We start from the raw sequence: 19,411 nt of genomic DNA, 5'->3' as shown, positions 1-19,411 counted from the left end.
CTGACACCTGAACCATACAAAATGTTAAAGGAAGTTCCTCAGGCAGAAGAGAAACCATACAAGATACAAATCTGGATCTACACAAAGTAACAAAGAGCCCTAACAAAGGCAAGTATGTGGGTAAATATAAAATATGTTGTCTGCCTACAACAAAAATAACAACGTTTTGTGAGGTTAATAGGATATGCAAAAGCAATACAGAAGATAACAACAGCAGAGAGTCTGGGGCCTGGAAGAATACTGTCGTAAGGTTCTTGTGCATAACATCAAGCAGTGGGGTATTATTTGAAGGAAGATTGTGATATGTTAAAGATGTCTACGGTAAGCCAGGTGTGGTGGCTCACGCCTGTAATCCCAGCACTTTGGGAGGCCAAGGCAGGCAGATCACAAGGTCAGGAGATCATGACCATCCTGGCTAACATGGTGAAACCCCGTCTCTACTAAAAATAGAAAAAATTAGCCGGGTGTGCTGGCACACACCTGTAGTCCCGGCTAGCTATTCGGGAGGCTGAGGCAGGAGAATCGCTTGAACCCGGGAGGGTGATGGGGAGGTTGCAGTGAGCCGAGATTGTGCCATTGCACTCCTGCCTGGACGACAGAGCGAGATTGTCACTGTACATTAGAAGCCTATACTACCCCGAACTCGCCCTTATTATACAAATCTATAATGAGTTTTACGTTTTTCCTGGTTATTAAAACCATCTTCCTTCTGGCTTGTCGGATATTCTCCTAAATGGCCTGAGCGAGTCCCTTCATGGTCACCATCATTGCTAAATAAACACACTCACAGGTTACCACACAATGATCTAACTCTTATGACCACTAAACTATAATTTTAATTTTAAACTGCATAACTATAAAATTACTTTCTACTATTAAAAACCTATACAATAAATATATTACATTTCATGTACCTGTGGTATATTTTCTGTAAAACTAAAGAATCTTTGGTGAAAAGTTAAAAATTCCAACTTGATCTGAAGTGGGAAAGCAATAAAGATAAAAATTATTCATGCTCATACATAATAAATCTGCCTGCTCCTCCCCATTTTCTATACCAATATAACTTGCATTATATTTGGAGGCTTAATATTAGAGCTTGGAGGCAAGCGATATCTCCAATAAATCATATTTTCTGTACAATCTTTAAGACAGCCTTTGATTTTTTGCTTTTCCAAAATGAAGTGCTCAATAAACATCACTTTGAATCTCCTTTCAAATATATTCAATCCTCATCCTGGTTGTTTCCTCCCTTTACCCCCACCCCTCCCCCCAAAAATGTATCATAGAAGTACTGGTTTAAGCTTCAAGAGTAGATTGTGTGTAAATCACCTGCATCCTTGCTAGGCAGAATGCCTTTCAGCCAAACTGTGATACAGCAAAATTCTTTATCTCAATCCCCATTTTCCTCCTGATTCTGACTTTAAAATGGAAGTGGGAATGTGGGCTTAAATGCCCCCCACCTCCCATCACATCCAGGATAATGAGTCATAGTTCCTTTGACTAGAAGTCTTTCAAAACGTTAAGTTCTTTTCATTTTCCTTGAACATGATATATCCTCCCCAACCCTGCTTCCTTCCACTGCCTTAGAACATAGATTCTTTTGTACTTGGAAGGAACTTGATTTGTTTTGGAGCTGAATAATCACTTGAGATGAAGCATACAACTGAGATCTTATTAAAATTTCATTTAAAAATAAGATGGGGCCAGGTACAGTGGCTCACACCTGTAATCCCAGCACTTTGAGAGGGTGAGGCATGAGAACTGCTTGAGCCTCAGAGTTTGAGAACAGACTGAGAAACATGGCGAAAATCTGCTGCGACAAAAGTTAGCTGGGTGTGGTGGCATACACCTGTAGTCCCAGCTACCTGGGAGGTTGAGGTGGGAGGATCTCTTGAGCCTGGGAGGTCAAGGCTGCAGTGAGTCATGGTCGCACCACTGCACTCCAGCCTGGGTGACACAGCAAGACCCTGTCTGAACAGATCACAATAATAAGATGCATCAACTTTGATGTTACAACTATGCAGCCATAAAAAGGAACAAGATCATATCCTTTGCAGGGACATAGATGGAGCTGGAAGCCATTATCCTCAGCAAACTAATGCAGGAACAGAAAACCAAACACCACATGTTCTCACTTATGAGCTGAATGATGAGAACACATGGTCACATGGGGGGGACCAACACACACTGGGGTCTGTCGGGGAGGTGGGTGGGGAGGGAGAGCATCAGGAAGAATAGCTAATGGATGCTAGACTTAATGCCTAGGTGATGGGTTGATCTGTGCAGCAAACCACCATGATACCTATGTAACATGCCTACACATCCTGCACATGTACCCCTGAACTTACAAGCTGAAGATTAAAAAAAAAAAAACTTTGAGCATTATGAGTGTTTCACAGATATTCTTGGTGGAGCAAAGCAATCAACACAAAATGCTAAAGTGATTTCTGCTAATGTTATGATTGTCGGCAGTTGTTCTTTTAAAACTGTCTTTTAGTTAAGTAAATCCTCCTTTAATTCATTTTCCTTCCCCTTTTTTTATTTATTTTTTTGAGACAGTCTTACTCTGTTGCCCAGGCTGGATTGCAGTGGCACAATCTTGGCTCGCTGCAACCTCTGCCTCCTATGCTCAAGTGATTCTCCCACCTCAGCCTCCCAAGTAGCTGAAGACTACAGGCGTGCACCACTGGGCCCGGCTAATTTTTATATTTTTAGTAGAGGCAGGGTTTCACTATGTTGGCCAGGCTGGTCTCGAACTCCTGACCTCAAGTGACCTGCCCACCTTGGCCTCCCAAAGTGCCGGGATTACAGGCATGAGCCACTGCACCTGACCCCTTTCTCTATTTTTTAAAATGAAAAATCAATTTTGCCCAGTACAGGAAAAAAAAAATCCATGAACTATTGAAATTTTTCTGAGATTTCAAGTAGGTCTTCATATTTATTTCATTTAAAAATTATTGATCCTTTAAGAATAATGTTCTAATTTTCACTATAATAACAAAACCATCATGACAATACTAATATTTAACTGAGCACTGATGATGGGTCAGATACTGTGCCAAGTGTTTGGGATCTACAATCTGTTAGATACAAAAGAAGTTCCTCTTCAAAGGTTTAGCTTGTTCAGCATCCTTGCTCTTCATTCCCTACTTCCAAGGCCAAACTAACTTCCTTATCCTTTATGCCTCCCTGTCTTGGTTTCAGTAAACGACTTTCCCACTGGTCCTTATCTACAGAGCCCACATCTGCTACCCACTCTGTAAATTACCCCTCCCGTCACAATGGCTCTTCCCACCAAAACCGCCCCTTCCCCAATTGTAACCACATTCCTGCACCATTCAAGTTAGCCAATCAGGTTCTGCTTAGATTGTACGGTCCAACTCCACAGTGGAGATAGGACACAGCAGCAGGGACACACTGTGTTAGGGATAAAAACCCCTTCCCTCCTTTGTTTGGTGTGCTCTCATGGTGACCAAACTTGCGAGCAGCACCCTTCTGCAGAAGTAAATTTTGCCTTGCTGAGAAATCCTTTAAGTGCTCATTTTCTTTGCGACTCTGAGCTTTACTTCCAAAAGATTTCATCCAAGACTCACAGCAGCCCATGGGGAAGGCAGAGAATCATGGCCCATGTTACAGGCACAGACACAAAGGCCTCCCAGAAGCAGCAGGGTGCCCAGCTAGGAGGGGCAGGGCCAGGACCTGAACCCAACTCTGTCTGACTTCAGCATCTGAACCACAAAGCTATGCTGAATTTGGAGTTGTAGCTCTCTATGAAATGAAAAAAATACTACTTAGCAACCAAGAGGCATTCTGGCCCTCTGGCTTTCTGGGACCTGCAGCTCAGAGGAAATCTCAGGGCTTTCACAAGCTGCTCACTTTGTAGGGCCCAGAATCCAGGTTGTTACCATAAAAATGTGGGGTTCTTCCCCTGCATAGGAACTCATTCTCCAAACAAGTTCACCTATAGGATCCTAGTGCCTAAGACATAAAAACAGAGCTGATCTGGTGAGAAGGTGAGGTCTGAAGCATCACCCACACCACCTCCCTGATCAGTCACCCTGAGGTGACTCCATTCTATTTAGGAGGTCTGGAAAGCAAAGTCTGGAAATCCCTAGACAGTCATTCAGACTAACTAGTGACATGGATCTAGGGGGGCCTCTTGAAGATTCCAACTTCAGCCATAGAGCCTGATGCAAACCACCAAACTGCACAAACAGAGGGGCCTTCACAAGCCCTCTCCCAAGACAAGTGAGCCCTGGCAGGGGGGCCAAGTGGTTTTCGAAGCAGGGTTCCTGGCTTATCACTGGGAACTGGCTAGAAATGGAAATTATCAGTTCTGACACCAGTCCTACTGACCCAAACTCTGAGGCTGGGGCCAAGCATTTCACGTGTTAACAGACTTTCAGGTCATTCCAATGCACATGGAAGTCTAAAAACCACTACGAAGAAACAGAGGCTGACCAGTACCCTGAAGTCAGCAGCTGTGAGGAAGAGAACACAGCATTTTCTACACTGAGCTTTCTCCCTATGGGGATAAAGCTTTCCATTAACTCCCCCAGAGCTGCCACCCCAGCCTTTAATGAGTCCACCGTATCAGGCACGTAAGAACAGTGTGTGTGTGTGTGTGTGTGTGTGTGTGTGTGTGTGTGTGTATTTCCTGCTGGGCACCACAGCAGCAAAGGTCTTAAGGGAGATAGAGGGAGATAAACAACTCACAGAACAACAACAAGGTACCATTCCACAGCAGAGAGGCAAGCAGAGGTATACAAACCAGGAGGGTGGGCCACTCTGTCTCAGACATCGAGGAACATTTTCATCCAGATGACACCTGAGCCGCTGGAAAATGCAAATAGGAATTTTCCAGGCACAGAGAAGTGCTTTGGTGTCCAGATCCCCCAGCCCCAGCACCTGATATACATACGGGTGATCCTGGTTTGGGTCAGAGCTCAGTAAAAAACATCTTCTCTGAACTTTTTTTAAAACAGCTTTATTGAGATGAAATCCGCACACTATAAATTCACTGACTTAAATCATACAGCTCAGTGGTTATCAGGGCAAGAAACTGGCAGGATTGGCATCTAAACCCTGATCTGACATTTCGGGCAAACACCCAAACACCCAAGTTTTACAATTTTAAGCAGAGAATTTGGTTCTTGTTGATACCTAGTTAAAATAAAACTTTTCACCTGTCAAGAAAGATACTCAAAAAATAGTGTACATAATTATAAACACACCACACTTTTTTTTTTAAAGCAAATCACATGAAATAAAATTTGTGAAAATTCCTGGGTTTGTAGGACACAAACACCAAATATTACAACAAATAGTAAGTACAACTTGGGATGAGGCTGCCTGATTTATGCACACCTGAACTTATCTCACACATCTTGTCCCCACAAAGTCTGACAGTTCCAGATAAAGCAGCATGCAAAATTGCCACCAATATAGCAAAGTGGCCTGAAGAAACAAATGTTCCAGTGAAAAATGCCCACATGTATCCCATCAATAATTCAATATTTACAGTACAAGAATAATTTGGTTACACAATTACACGGCTCAACTGAACACAGTGGCAGTTTTTAAATGCATTTGAATTGCTTTTGTGTATGTCTCAATTTCAGATGAATTCTTTCTTTCCACAATTATTGATCATTCCAAAATTTAAACTCAATGGAAGGTATCTTAGTGGAAACCAAAAAAGGAAATTGAAAGAATGAAGATTGGCAGGAGCCTCAAAATGTCAAGAACCCTCCTATAAAACAATGGAGACTAAAAACTCTGATGGTTGAAATGGTATGCAGAACTGTTTCATTAAGAATCATGATCACCAAGAAAATGTTGGTAATAACAGAAGAGAAATAAGACTGAGAATCAGAATACTCCCAACAGAAAACAAAACCTTCCAAACAGAAAACAATTTCTACAGTCAGCACAGCCTCGTTTTAATGAATGTGTTGACTTCCGTAAGTACCTTGAACTTTCATCCTTGCCTGTCACAATGAGCAACTCACAGCAACACTGTGAAGTTGTAAATTTTTCTGCCTCCAAAATCGTGATTCCTATTTACAGAGAATCAAGCAGAACATAAAGGATTTGTTTAAATGTTTCCTAAACAGGTATTATAAAAAATATGAGCAAATAGTTATAAGATCTTGGCCAGTCTATTCCCAAATATATACATATTGGTTGTTTTGTTCTTATTAAATTTTTTTTAACAAGACACACATGACTTACACCAGGCAAACTGTCAAGACTAGATTAAATGTATTGAGCTCTTAATCATAAGACACATACAACACAATGAGGCTTGTTTACTTGGATTACACATAAATGAATTATAATGTACTTTACCATTGTCTTGCAGGACAAAGAAGGAACATACAGTATTATGCTGAAGTACTAAGAAGAATAGTGGAAGGTGTGGAGACGAGCTCGGTCAGGGAGACCCTAACCTAGCGGCACTAGAGGAATTAAAGACACACACACAGAAATACAGAGGTGTGAAGTGGGAAATCAGGGGTCTCACAGCCTTCAGAGCTGACAGCCCCCCAACAGAGATTTACCCACGTATTTATTAACAGCAAACCAGTCATTAGCATTGTTTCTATAGATGTTAAATTAACTAAAAGTATCCCTTATGGGAAAGGAAGGGATGGGCCGAATTAAAGGAATAGGTTAGGCTAGTTAACTGCAGCAGGAGCATGTCCTTAAGGCACAGATCGCTCATGGTATTGTTTGTAGCTTAAGAATGCCTTTAAGCGGTTTTCCACCCTGGGCAGGCCAGGTGTTCCTTGCCCTCATTCCTGTAAACCCACAACCTTCCAGCTTGGGCGTTAGGGCCATTATGAACACGTTACAGTGCTGCAGAGATTGTTTATGGCCAGTTTCGGGGCTGGTTTATGGCCAGATTTTGGGAGGCCTGCTCCCAACAGGAAGGTATTGAATTGTTAAGTGAAAAAGGTTTATTCATCAGAGATCACAATGAAAAAGTTGTGTTCTTCAAGTAACAGAAATTTCTAGGAATCACCCAATTGATTTCTAGATTTGATCAATTTTTACATGAGTGCCTGGAAAACTATAAAGGTAGAAGGACAAATATGACTTTTATTTATCCAAAATAGCTCATGGAGAATTAATCAAAATAAGGGAAAATATGTACAAAATAAAGTGGGAACTCAAGTAAATGAACAAAACACCAAATAATAATATTGCTACAAATTCTCCAGTAGCAAATTGCTTTATGTATGCCATTATCGTGTGCTACTCTAAAACAGAAAAATCATGTTCTACAGCAAATCAACTTTTAACTGTCAAAATTCATCTGAAATTAAAGTATACACAAGAATAATTCAAACACAGTTTTGTCTTTTCAACAGAATGAAATAAGTTCTGAGCAACTTTAACCTTATGTTGCATTTGCAATCAGTCACGTAAAAACGTGACTTTTAGAAGACATGAAGATTCCACAATGCTTTAACATTAGTAAGTACTTAAAATATATTCTGGACACAGTTCGCTTTATCACTTAGTTATCCCTGGGAAAGCTGCCTTCCCAGTCCCTAAAGTTGCTGACTACTTCAGATTTTGCGAGTTACACGTTCTTCTTGAATTTATCTTTTACATTACATGTAGTATTTTAATCACCCATGCCAACTTAGTATTCAAGGGTCTAAGGATAGTGAGGTGGTTTGCCCATTATAAAGCATTGAGATCTTGTAGCACAAAGTACACAACATCTTAAAGACTCTAAAATATATTTTCTGACTCAGAAGGAACACCTGAGCATGAATAGAGAGTTCATTCAAAATTTAATAAAGGTTGCACAAACGGTGACATATTGTATAATTCTATGTAACGAAATGTCCAGAATAGGCAAATCAGACAAAGTAGATTAGTGTTTGCAAAGGGCTGGAAGAAGAGGAAAAGGGAGAATGGTTTCTAATGGTTATGAGATTTCTCCTGGGGGTGATGAAAATGTTGAAGATAGATAATGGTGATTACTGTACAACTTTGTGAATATAATAAAAAGCCACCGAATCATGCACATTTTTAAAGGGTGAGTTTTGTGGTATATTAATTATATGTCAATATTTTAAAAGTTACCAAAGGTCAAATATGCCATTTTAACTGCAATTTAGAAAAACAATTTTAGGCTAGTTTAGAAAAAAAAATGAAAAATGTCTGATTCCTGATTTAGACATATGAAGAGTTTAACAGAAAATACAGAAAATTGCTGGATTATGAAACAAGGGTGATTAAAGACGAACAATGAAATTAATAGAAATTATTCTGACATCAAGCAGCAAATTATAGTCTGGGCACAGTGGCTCATGCCTGTAATCCTAGCACTTTGGGAGGCCGCAGTGGGCAGATCACGAGGTCAGAAGTTCGAGACCGGCCTGGCCAACCAACATGGTGAAACCCCACCTCTATTAAAAATACAAAAATTAGCCCGGCGTGGTGGCGCACGCTTGTAATCCCAGCTACTCAGGAGGCTGAGGCAAGAGAATTGCTGGAACCCGGGAGGCAGATGTTGCAGTGAGCTGAGATCATGCCATTGCACTCTAGCCTGGGTGACAGAACAAGACTCCACCTCAAAAAAAAAAAAAAAAAAGCAAATTATAAAAAAATTTCAGATCTAATGAAAAGCAGTAAAGACACAAACTTCAAATAGAAGTAGCAAATAAGCTCGTAGATTTGATAATTCAGTTAGTAAAAGTGAAAAATATAACAAGTGTATCAAGCAGTCGATTAATAAAAATATTTTTCTGAATTTAAGTTGGTAATGTTTTATATTTGTCAGCTTTTAAATATTTGTAATTTATTTTCTTGTTTTTAGTTAATGTTAGCTTTTCTACCTAATTTTGTTTTCTTAATTTTGTATTCTTTTCGTTAAAAAATATCCTCCTCCTCAAATCGTTTAAGATTTGCTGAGAGTTCTCAGCTTGTCCAGATTGGGGAAAAACTCTAAAATTTTTATAAAATGTTAAGCCTATGAAGTCAGGGAGAATTGACATCTTTATAAGAATAAATTGTTCTTTTAAATTCTGGAATATACGTGCAGGACGTGCAGGTTTGTTACATAGGTAAACATGTGCCATGTGGTTTGCTGCACCTATCAATCCATCGAGAATAAATTTTTCTAAGAACAAATTGTGACTTTTTGTTCGAGTTTCTTTTGTGGCTCTCGGCAGACTCTCGATGTCTTCACAGTGCTCTTGCACACTGCCCATGAAATTTACTCCTAGCATTTTATCTAGGAAGTTCCCTTCCTATATTAACTCTGATTACTCTTTATATACAGAGGCTATTTCTTATTTATTTTTCCTTCATCATTATCATGACATTTCATATCAGAAGGGTGTGTGGACCCCATCCCTAATAAAATGTAAAAGGCACATGCTGGGAACCAGCCCCCCCATCTGAAGGCCAGAACATTACTAATACCAGTGGCTCCACTCGTGTGCTGGCCCCATCCTATTACCCTGAATAACCCCCAAAGATACCACCACCAGTTTTGCATACATTATCCCTATGATTTATAAAAGTGAAATAACATTGTACATATGAATTCTTCCGTATTGTTTGGCTTTGCTGCTACAATGCTAATGCCACTATAACAATGGTATAAAATGGTATGATTTTGAGACTTGTTTTATTAAATGTCATGTTACTGGGATATATCAAGTTGTGAGTAGCTGCGGTTCACACTTTTCCATTGCTGTGTTATATTTCATCATATGAATATACCATAATGTACTCAGGCTCCTCACAATGGGCATGTGGTCATTTCTAGGTTTTTGCTACTGCAGACCGTACAGCTATGAACATTCTTGGTTTCTTGGTATCTACATGAAAGTTTCTTTGGGGCCTAGACATAGCAGTGAAATCTATTAGTCAATAGCTACACAAATATTCAAACTTATGTGATAATGCCAAATTGTTTCTCGAAGTGATTATACTAATTTCCACTTTCCCCAGAAGTATGAGTTTCCACTGACCCATAATCCATTATCAGACTTAATTATTGCCAGTCCTGTAGATGCAAAATCGTATCTTACGATGGTCTTTTTATTTCCCTGTTTTCCAAACAGCTTTAATGCCTTCCTGTGATTTTATTTGCCAAATTGCTTCTTCTGCAAAATGTCTATTGTCCATATGTTGCTTATTTTTTCACTGGATTTATTTTAATTGACTTGTAGAAATTCTTTATGTAGTCTGAAATCTAATCCTGTCAGATATGTTGCAAACATAGAACTTCTGCAGGATTGTGTCTTATTATTTCACTTTCTTTACAGTTTACCTTTGTGAAAATGTTATTTCCTATCCCAAGTTTAGAAATATATTTTCTGACTCTAGGGAAAAGAGAGATCAGACTGTTACCATGCCTATGTAGAAAAGGAAGACATAAGAAACTGCATTTTGATCTGTACCCTGAACAATTGTTTTGCCTTGAGATGCTATTAATCTGTAACTTTAGCCCCAACCTTGTGCTCACAGAAACATGTGTTGTGTGGAATCGAGGTTTAAGGGATCTAGGGCTGTGCAGGATCTGCCTTGTTAACAATATGTTTACAGGCAGTATGCTTGGTAAAAGTCATCGCCATTCTCCATTCTTGATTAAGCAGGGGGCACAACGCACTGCGGAAAGCCGCAGGTACCTCTGCCCAAGAAAGCCTGGGTACTGGCCAAGGTTTCTCCCCACTGAGACAGCCTGAGATATGGCCTCGTGGGAAGGGAAAGACCTGACCATCCCCCAGCCCGACACCTGTAAAGGATCCGTGCTGAGGAGGATTAGTAAAAGAGGAAGGCCTCTTGAGGTTGGGACAAGAGGAAGGCCTCTGTCTCCTGCGTGCCCCTGGGAACAGAATGTCTCAGTATAAAACCCGATCGTACATTTGTTCTATTCTGAGATAGGAGAAAACCGCCCTGTGGCTGGAGGTGAGATATGCTGGCGGCAATGCTGCTCTGTTACTCTTTACTACACTGAGATGTTTGGGTGAAGAAAAGCATAAATCTGGCCTACGTGCACATCCAGGCATAGTATCTTCCCTTGAACTTATTTGTGACACAGAGTTCCTTTGGTCACATGTTTTCTTGCTTTCTCCCCACTATCACCCTGGTCTCCTGCCGCATTCCTCTGGCTGAGATAGTGAAAACAGTAATCAATAAATACTGAGGAAACTCAGAGACCGGTGCTGGTACAGGTCCTCCGTATGCTGATCACCGCTCTCCTGGGCCCACTGTTCTTTCTCTATACTTTGTCTCTGTGTCTTATTTATTTTCTCAGTCTCTTGTCCCACCTGACGAGAAATACCCACAGGTGTGGAGCGACAGGCCACCCCTTCACTGACATATCTTCCAAAAGTTTTTGTTTTGCCTTTCACATTTAAATGGATTAAGATTAAGAGGTGGAGGTTGCAGTGAGCTGAGATCATGACACTTCACTCCAGCCTGGGCAACAGAGCGAGACTCTGTCTCAAAAAAATAATAATAATAATGACAGTAGAAATTATTTATTTTATTGACCCTGTCTTTAATAAGAATGCTTCTAGGTTTTGCTACCTTAAAGCATGATGTTAGCATTTAGAATGAAATATATATAATTTTATTATGTAAGGCAATCATCTGTATCTTCCTACTTTAAAAGTATTTTTAAACTAGAAAGGATTTAGACTTATCAGTGCCTCTTCATCATTCTTTGGATTTATTAATACCATGAGTTATATTAACAGGTTTCCTATTAGGGAACCATAGATGACAAAATGGTAAATTAGTATCCTTAATTTAAAGAGATACGGGGATTAGTCACTGCACAAAAATGTTTAAAATGCCCTGAAATCACTGTTCTAACTTAATTTCAAAAATTCTATACCTACAGAAAGATAAAAGAATAGTGCAATGAATTCTTAAAATGTTGCCACATTTGCTTTATTCTGATATGTGTACACTTTTATTTTTCACGGAACCATTTAAGTTACAAATATCATAATGTGCTTCTCTAAGTACTTTAGCATGTATATCCTGAGACAGTCTCCTATATAACCCAATACCATTACACTGAAAAGCTTGACTTAATATTATCAAATATGTAGTCCATATTCAAATTTCTCCCAATTGTCCTTTTTCTTTTTAGCTAATTTTTTTCTCTGCAATCCATCAGATTCAATGAAGAATCATAAACTGCATTTAGCTGGTGTGTCTGTCTCCTTTATTCTAGAACAGATGCCCATCTTTCATTGACTTTCACATTCACATTTAAGAGTCCAGGCCAGTTGTGTTCTGGAATGTGCTACAATTTGTCTGATTGTATGTGCATAATTATATTCAGATTAAACACTTTTAGCGAAAAGAATACATAGATGATACTGTATATTTTCCACTACATCATATCAGGTGGCATGTGATGTTGGTGTGTTTCATTATTAGTGATTCTAAGCTTGATGACTTGGTTACAGTGGAGTTTGCCAGATCTCTCCATTGTGAAGGTATTAACATTATTCTTTTTGATGCTCAAATGCTTCCAAATTTGGCTAGTGGGAGACCCTTCAAGCTGGTTCTGTATACTTTTACCACTCCCTAGAGTTTTGGCGGGGGGGGGGGGGGGGGGGGGGTGTTTGTTTTTTGAGACAGAGTGTCACTGACTCCCAGACTGGAGTGCAGTGGTGCAATCTCGGCTCACTGCAACCTCCGCCTCCCAGGTTCAAGCGATTCTCCTGCCTCAGCCTCCCAAGTAGCCAGGACTACAGGCACCTGCCACCATGTCCGGCTAATTTTTGTATTTTTAGTAGGGACAAGGTTTCACCATGTTGGCCAGGCTGGTCTCGAACTCCTGACCTCAAGTGATCCGCCCACCTCGGCCTCCCAAAGTGCTGGGATTACAGGTGTAAACCACCATGTCCAGCCACTCCCCAGAGATGTTTAAAGCACCTCTTTGCTTTCGTGGCACATTGAATATTCTAGGCTCACCCTGTAGTTTTCATGCCCCAATACCAGGATCATCCAATTTGCTAAGCCATTTCCCCTACTTCCGTTAATGGGAAATATATTTAGCAACTGAGGTCTCGCACTGTGTGCTCATTCCTACTGAGCAATCATTGTTTCTAGACTTTTCAGTGGACAGTCTGGATTTTTTTTTTTAATCATGAATTCATACTATTCACTCCAGTTCAAATCCAACATGACTATATTGTTTTCTTCCTTCCATATTTACATATTCTTTCTTCCGCAGTGAGAATCCTGTTTTCCAAAAGCATCAATATAGTTTCTCAATTGTTCAATCCCAGAATACACATGAAATAGTATCAAAACTACCAAGAGACTGAGTAATGTTCAGTAGGCCTTTATGGTCTGTGTCTTTAGTATATATATACCAATAAACGCATGGAGTCTGAAAAATGTGTTTACAAGTTCAATGAGTATCTGTGCGGCTTGTTAATAAACTAGGTCTACTTGCTTCTGTTTGTATTATATTTCAGTTTTTTTCCATCTTTGTAAATTTTTAGTTTTGAATCTGTAAAACATTAACATGGTTTAACAGCTACCTGTTAAACTTGTTAAAGTTACTTTTATAGGTAGCTTTAAGCCTCATTCCCTTACCTATCCCTTCAACCTTATTCCCACTTACCTCCTGTTGTGGGTATTTCATTTCATTCATGTTTGATTTATTCTTTTGCTTATTTTTTGCAAGACCTATATACTATAAATATACATATGCACAAAAGGTATATACATCATTCTAGCTATACCTTTTGCAGTTTTCATTTTATATATCATAGAAAATCACTCCCTATCAGTTCACTGAGATCATCCTATTTTTTTTTTTTAATATAGTTGCTTGGTACTCCATTGTCCATACCATAGTTTATTCCATCAGACTCCTTCATATGGGAAATACCCTGAAATCTTAAAGCTTATACATGAAAAAAGTTGATAGAGGTCTTTCCAAATATGCCATTCTAAACATTTACTCCATACCAAAAACAAGTTGTGAAGCAGAATCTTTTCAAAAATGTCTTTAATAAACTACGATCCAAATTAAAACCACAATGAGAAACAGCTTTCACAGGTACTACAAAGTCTAAAATTAAAAGGACAGAAAATACCAAGTGTCAGTAAAGAGGTGGAACAGTGAGATCTCTCATACAATCATGCAATGTATTAAAAGAACTTCCTTACACTGTGGGTGAGATAAGTCACGACCTTGAACAACTGTTTGGCAATATCTAGCCCAAGTCAGTCACATACACACCATATAACCTAACATTTCCACTTTTAGGGATATAGTAAACAGAAATACATACATATGTTTACCAACAGACATGTACTAGAATGCTCACAGAGGTATTATTTTATTTTTTTTTTTGAGACGGAGTTTTGCTTTTGTTGTTGCCAGGCTGGAGTGCAATGGTGCGACCTCTGCTCACTGCAACCTCCGCCTCCCGGGTTGAAGCGATTATCCTGCCTCAGCCTCCGGAGTAGCTGGGATTACAGGCATGCACCACCACGCCTGGCTAATTGTGTATTTTTAGTGGAGACGGGGTTTCTCCATGTTGGTCAGGCTGGTCTCCAACTCCCAACCTCGGGTGATCCACCCACCTCAGCCTCCCTAAGTGCTGGGATTACAGACGTGAGCCACCACGCCCAGCCTAGAGGTACTAGTCATAATAGCCAAAAACAAGAAACTATACAAATATTTATCAATACTGGAATAAATAAATGGTGCTATATTAATGGAACAGCAATGAGAAAGAAGGATCTTCAACTATCTACAACAATATGGATTAATCTTACAAACATAATGTTGGGGAAAATAAGTCAGATCCAAATAAGTAGATACTGTATACTTCTATTTACACAGAGTTCAAAAGCTTGCAAAACTAACCCACGGTGTTAGAAGTCAGGGCTGTGGTTTCCTTGGCAAGCATGGAGATTGAATCCGGAAAGGAAGAAGAGGAGGTACTTCTGGGGTTGTGGCAATTTTCTTTTTTTTTTTTTTTTTTGAGACAGCATCTCACTCCAATGGGTTCACTTCGTGAAAATTCAGCAAGCCATAAACTTATGATATGTGCATTTTTCTGTATATCCTTTTTATTTCTATAAAAAGTTACGTTTAAATTTCAGTTAAGGAATGAAAAAAAGGACAAAAAATAAATCACTAAATTCAACTAAATACCTACAAACAAATGGAAAGACTATGATGGAAATCAGGATTATTGTCTTAGATTCAAAAGTGTCAAGCTATTAGGTCAAAATTATAGCCTTATGAAGTCTGGTGTTTGAGCTTTAAATTATACGTTTTGCACAGTATTCTCTGATGTTTCCGTTTGTCCTAATATAAAAATGTTTCTACATATATACTAACAAGTAAAACTGATGCTCCAGGAATATGTACCATGCTTTTCCTGTAGTTGAAAATCTACCATCAAACATGCTACTACCTAATGACGAATTCAGAGAAGGTAAAGAAAGTATGTAAACCTTTCCCTCACTGGTGGCCCTTATTAGCTTAAAAATGTAGTCTTCATATAATATAGCAAGACATTTATGCAAGTCTAACATTTTTAGACTAAAGAAAAAAGTTTAATTACTATATTAATAGAAAGACTTAATTATCTTTCTATTCTAGCCACTGAAGTTATTATGACAGAATTGTTATACAAAGGTAATAACATGTAGCCAAAATATATAGGAGAAGATATTATAGAAATATATTGGACAATTAGTTAATAAATGTTATTTTTCAAATGTTATGACATTTGTGACATTGGTCAGCTTTTTATATTTTTAATTATACTTTTTGGCATTCTAAAAGACAGATTTATAATCTTTTTTGTGTTTATAATCAGCATTCTTTTTCTTAAAGACAACTCCCCAAACTCCTTCAGAATCACAAAATCTTGATTTGCCCCAATTGAGACTGAAGTTCCCAACAAGACTTTAGTTTCTTATCACATCAAATATATATTAGATGATAACCCTGCTGTCTTATACCACCTGGCAACTAGGAAGTAAGAGACAAAATTAGTTGAAGGAAGTCATTCATATATTCATTCATCAAGTAAATATGTAAGGCTTCTGGATGCCAGGTGCCATGTAAAGCTATGAGGATACAACAGTGAGCTCAGACGCGGCCCCTGCGTTCAGGAAGCTTATAGTTCCACAGGGCAGAGAGATAACAATCAGATAATCCCCAGTTACAAACTGCTGTCGATGCCACGAAGAAATATTATGAAGATGACCACAAAGTAAAATACAAAAATAGGCTGACTTTCCGTGAAGGAATGAATGGGGGGATGTCCCAAGACAGGGTGTCTCTATCAGAGTAGGAGGAGATGTCTGGAGAAACAAGCAGAGGGATGAAGGCCAGCAGCTCTGCCCACACCCCCAGGCAGAAGAGATTGGGGCATGCACAGCATAGCCTCCACCCTGCTGAACTGCAGCACTGAGCAGACCTGGGGAAGAAACAGCATCGTGCTGGGAGCCACAGCTCAGCCAGGCCCATGGCGCCATCCTGCAGGGCAGGCACCAGCTGCACCCAAGCAGCAGCAACTGGCAATTCTAGCAAGACACTGTTGTCACCTGATGATTCAGAGTTGTGAGGACAGCCAGACTGGGATAGAATCCTGGTTCTGCCACATTCCAACTGTCTTTCTCTTCGTGATTTGCAAAACAAAAACAAAAACAAAAACAAAAACGGTGGGGGTACAGGTAGCGGGAACTGAGTTGCTGCATGCTAGGCTGTTAGGTGCCCTGCACAGAGCTCAGTACACAATGCTAAATAAATGGCAGCGGCTCTCATCATATACCTCTCCCCCCTCCTCCTCCAGTCTGTTCTGTCTTTTCGACTTGGTTTGGGGGCCAGCCTTAATTCATGCAGGACTGGAATTCTGCCCACAGCTCAGTCCCCATGACTAGCCAGACATCCCGGAGCCTTTATCTGCCTGCCCAACATTGCCACCTACTGCCCAAGGCTGGATTCCCTCGGAGCCACGCTCAGCTCAGCCCTCAGCCAGTGCTATAAGGTAGATGCTGCCCCAAAACAGGCAGAATTATAATAATACGTGTTTAGGGATATATTAATGTACAGTAAACTATAAAGAAAAGCCAAGTAATAAAACGCAAACTATCTTTCAATTATAAAAACAGTCTTCCTGCTGCAGTAGAAGGGTCACTTTAGTAAAGAAATTAACATTTCAATTATGAAACTTTAAATACAGCACAATTTTAATATGTTTTTCTTCCACATCACATTATATTGAAATTAGCTATTTAACTGATTGTATGCATTTTAAGAGCAGGACTGTGTTTTATTATACTTATTTCCAAAACCAAACAAAATATAGACAAATCAACCAATGAAACTTGCAGATGCCAATAAAACAAGCCTCAATAAATTTAAGAAGATTGAAATTATATCAAGCACTCTCTCAGATAACAGTGGAATAAAATCGAAAATCAACTCCAAAACGAACCTTCAAAACAATGCAAATACATGGAAGTTAAGTAACCTGTTCCTGAATGAGCATTGGGTCAAAAAACGAAAACAAGATGGAAATTTTAAAATTCTTCAAACTGAATGACAATAATGACACAACCTATCAAAGCCTCTTGGATACAGCAAAGGTGGTGCTAAGAGGAAAGTTCATAGCCCTGAACACCTGAATCAAAAAGATTGAAAAAGTGCAAACTGACATTCTAAGGTCACACCTCAAGGAACTAGAGAGCCAAGAACAAACCAAACCCAAACCCAGCAGAAGAAAGGAAATTACCAAGATCCGAGCAGAACTAAATGAAATTGAAACAAACAAAAAAGACGAAACATAAATGAAACAAAAAGCTGGTTCTTTGAAAAGATAAATAAAACTGATAGACCATTAGCAAGATTAACCAAGAAGAGAAGAGAGAAAATCCAGACAACCTCATTAAGAAATGAAACAGGAGATATTACAACTGACAACACAAATACAAAAGCTCATTCAAGGCTACTGTGAACACCTTTACACACATAAGTAGAAAACCTAGAAAAGACGGATAAATTCCTGGAAAAAATACAACCCTCCTAGCTTAAATCAGGAAGAATTAGATACCCTGAACAGACCAATAACGAGCAGCAAGACTGAAATGGTAATTTAAAAATTACCAACAAAAAAAAAGTCTAGGACCAGACAGATTCACAGCAGAATTCTACCAGATATTCAAAGAAGAATTGGTACCAAGTCACCCTAATACCAAAATCAGGAAACGACATAACCAGAAAAGAAAACTACAGACCGATATCCTTGATGAACATAGATGCTAAAACCCTTAACAAAATACTAGCTAACCAAATCCAACAACATATCAAAAAGATAATCCACCATGATCAAATGGATTTCATACCAGGGATGCAGGGATGGTTTAACATATGCAAGTCAATAAATGTGGTACACCACACAAACAAAATTAAAAAAAAAATGACATGATCTCAACAGATACAGAAAATGCATTCGACAAAATCCAGCATCACTTTATGATTAAAACTCTCAGCAAAAATGGTACACAAGGGACATACCTCATGTAATAAAAGCCATCAATGACAAACCCACAGCCAACATAATACTGAATGGGGAAAAGTTGAAAGCACTCCCTCTGAGAAGGGGAACAAGACAAGGATGCCCAATCTCACCACTCCTCAACATAGTACTGGAAAGTCCTAGCCAGAGAAATCAGACAAAAGAAAGGGCATCCAAATCGGTAAAGAGGAAGTCAAACGGTTATTGTTTGCTGACGATATGATTGTTTACCTTGAAAACCCTAAAGCCTCCTCCAGAAAGCTCCTACAACTGATAAAAGAATTCAGCAACTTTTTCCGATGCAAGATTAATGTACACAAATCAATGTACCCAAATCAGTAGCTCTTCTATACACCAACAGCAACCAAGGGGAGAATCAAATCAAGAACTCACCCCCTTTTACAACAGCTGCAAAAAAACTAAAATACTTAGGAATATACCTAACCAAGGGGGCAAAATACCTCTACAAGTAAAACTACAAAACACCTCTGAAATAAATCATAGATGACACAAACAAATGGAAACACATCCCATGCTCATGGATGGGTACGATCAATATTGTGAAAATGATGATACTGCCAAAAGCAATCCACAAATTCAACACAATGCCCATCAAAATACCACCATTATTCTTCACAGAATTAGAAAAAACAAATTCTAAAATTCATATGGAACCAAAAAAGAGCCTGCATAGCCAAAGCAAGACTAAGCAAAAAGAACAAATCTGGAGGCATCACACTACCTGATTTCAAACTATACTATAAGGCCATAGTCACCAAAACAGCATGGTACTGGTATAAAAATAGGTACATAGAAACAATGAAACAGAATAGAGAACCCAAAAATAAGCCCAA

General features: G+C 39.1%; 1 protein-coding gene across 12 annotated transcripts in view; it reads right to left on the bottom strand.

Moving 5' to 3' along the window:
* FANK1 (fibronectin type III and ankyrin repeat domains 1) overlaps nt 1-19,411 on the bottom strand; it is a 173,541-nt gene that overhangs the window by 112,896 nt on the left and 41,234 nt on the right. For 4 of the 12 annotated variants that reach the window (XM_063710575.1, XM_055353012.2, XM_063710576.1 and 1 more), the window contains one exon: nt 915-977. The exons of the other annotated variants lie outside the window; for them this stretch is intronic. The gene's annotated coding sequence lies outside the window, so the exon portion shown is untranslated. The remainder of the gene's footprint in view (nt 1-914; nt 978-19,411) is intronic. 12 annotated transcript variants of the gene reach the window in all.

Source organism: Gorilla gorilla, chromosome 8, assembly GCF_029281585.2.
Source record: "Gorilla gorilla gorilla isolate KB3781 chromosome 8, NHGRI_mGorGor1-v2.1_pri, whole genome shotgun sequence".
NCBI lineage: Eukaryota > Metazoa > Chordata > Mammalia > Primates > Hominidae > Gorilla > Gorilla gorilla.
Note: the sequence above shows the minus strand (reverse complement) of the source record. Positions and strands in the feature narration are given on the sequence as shown.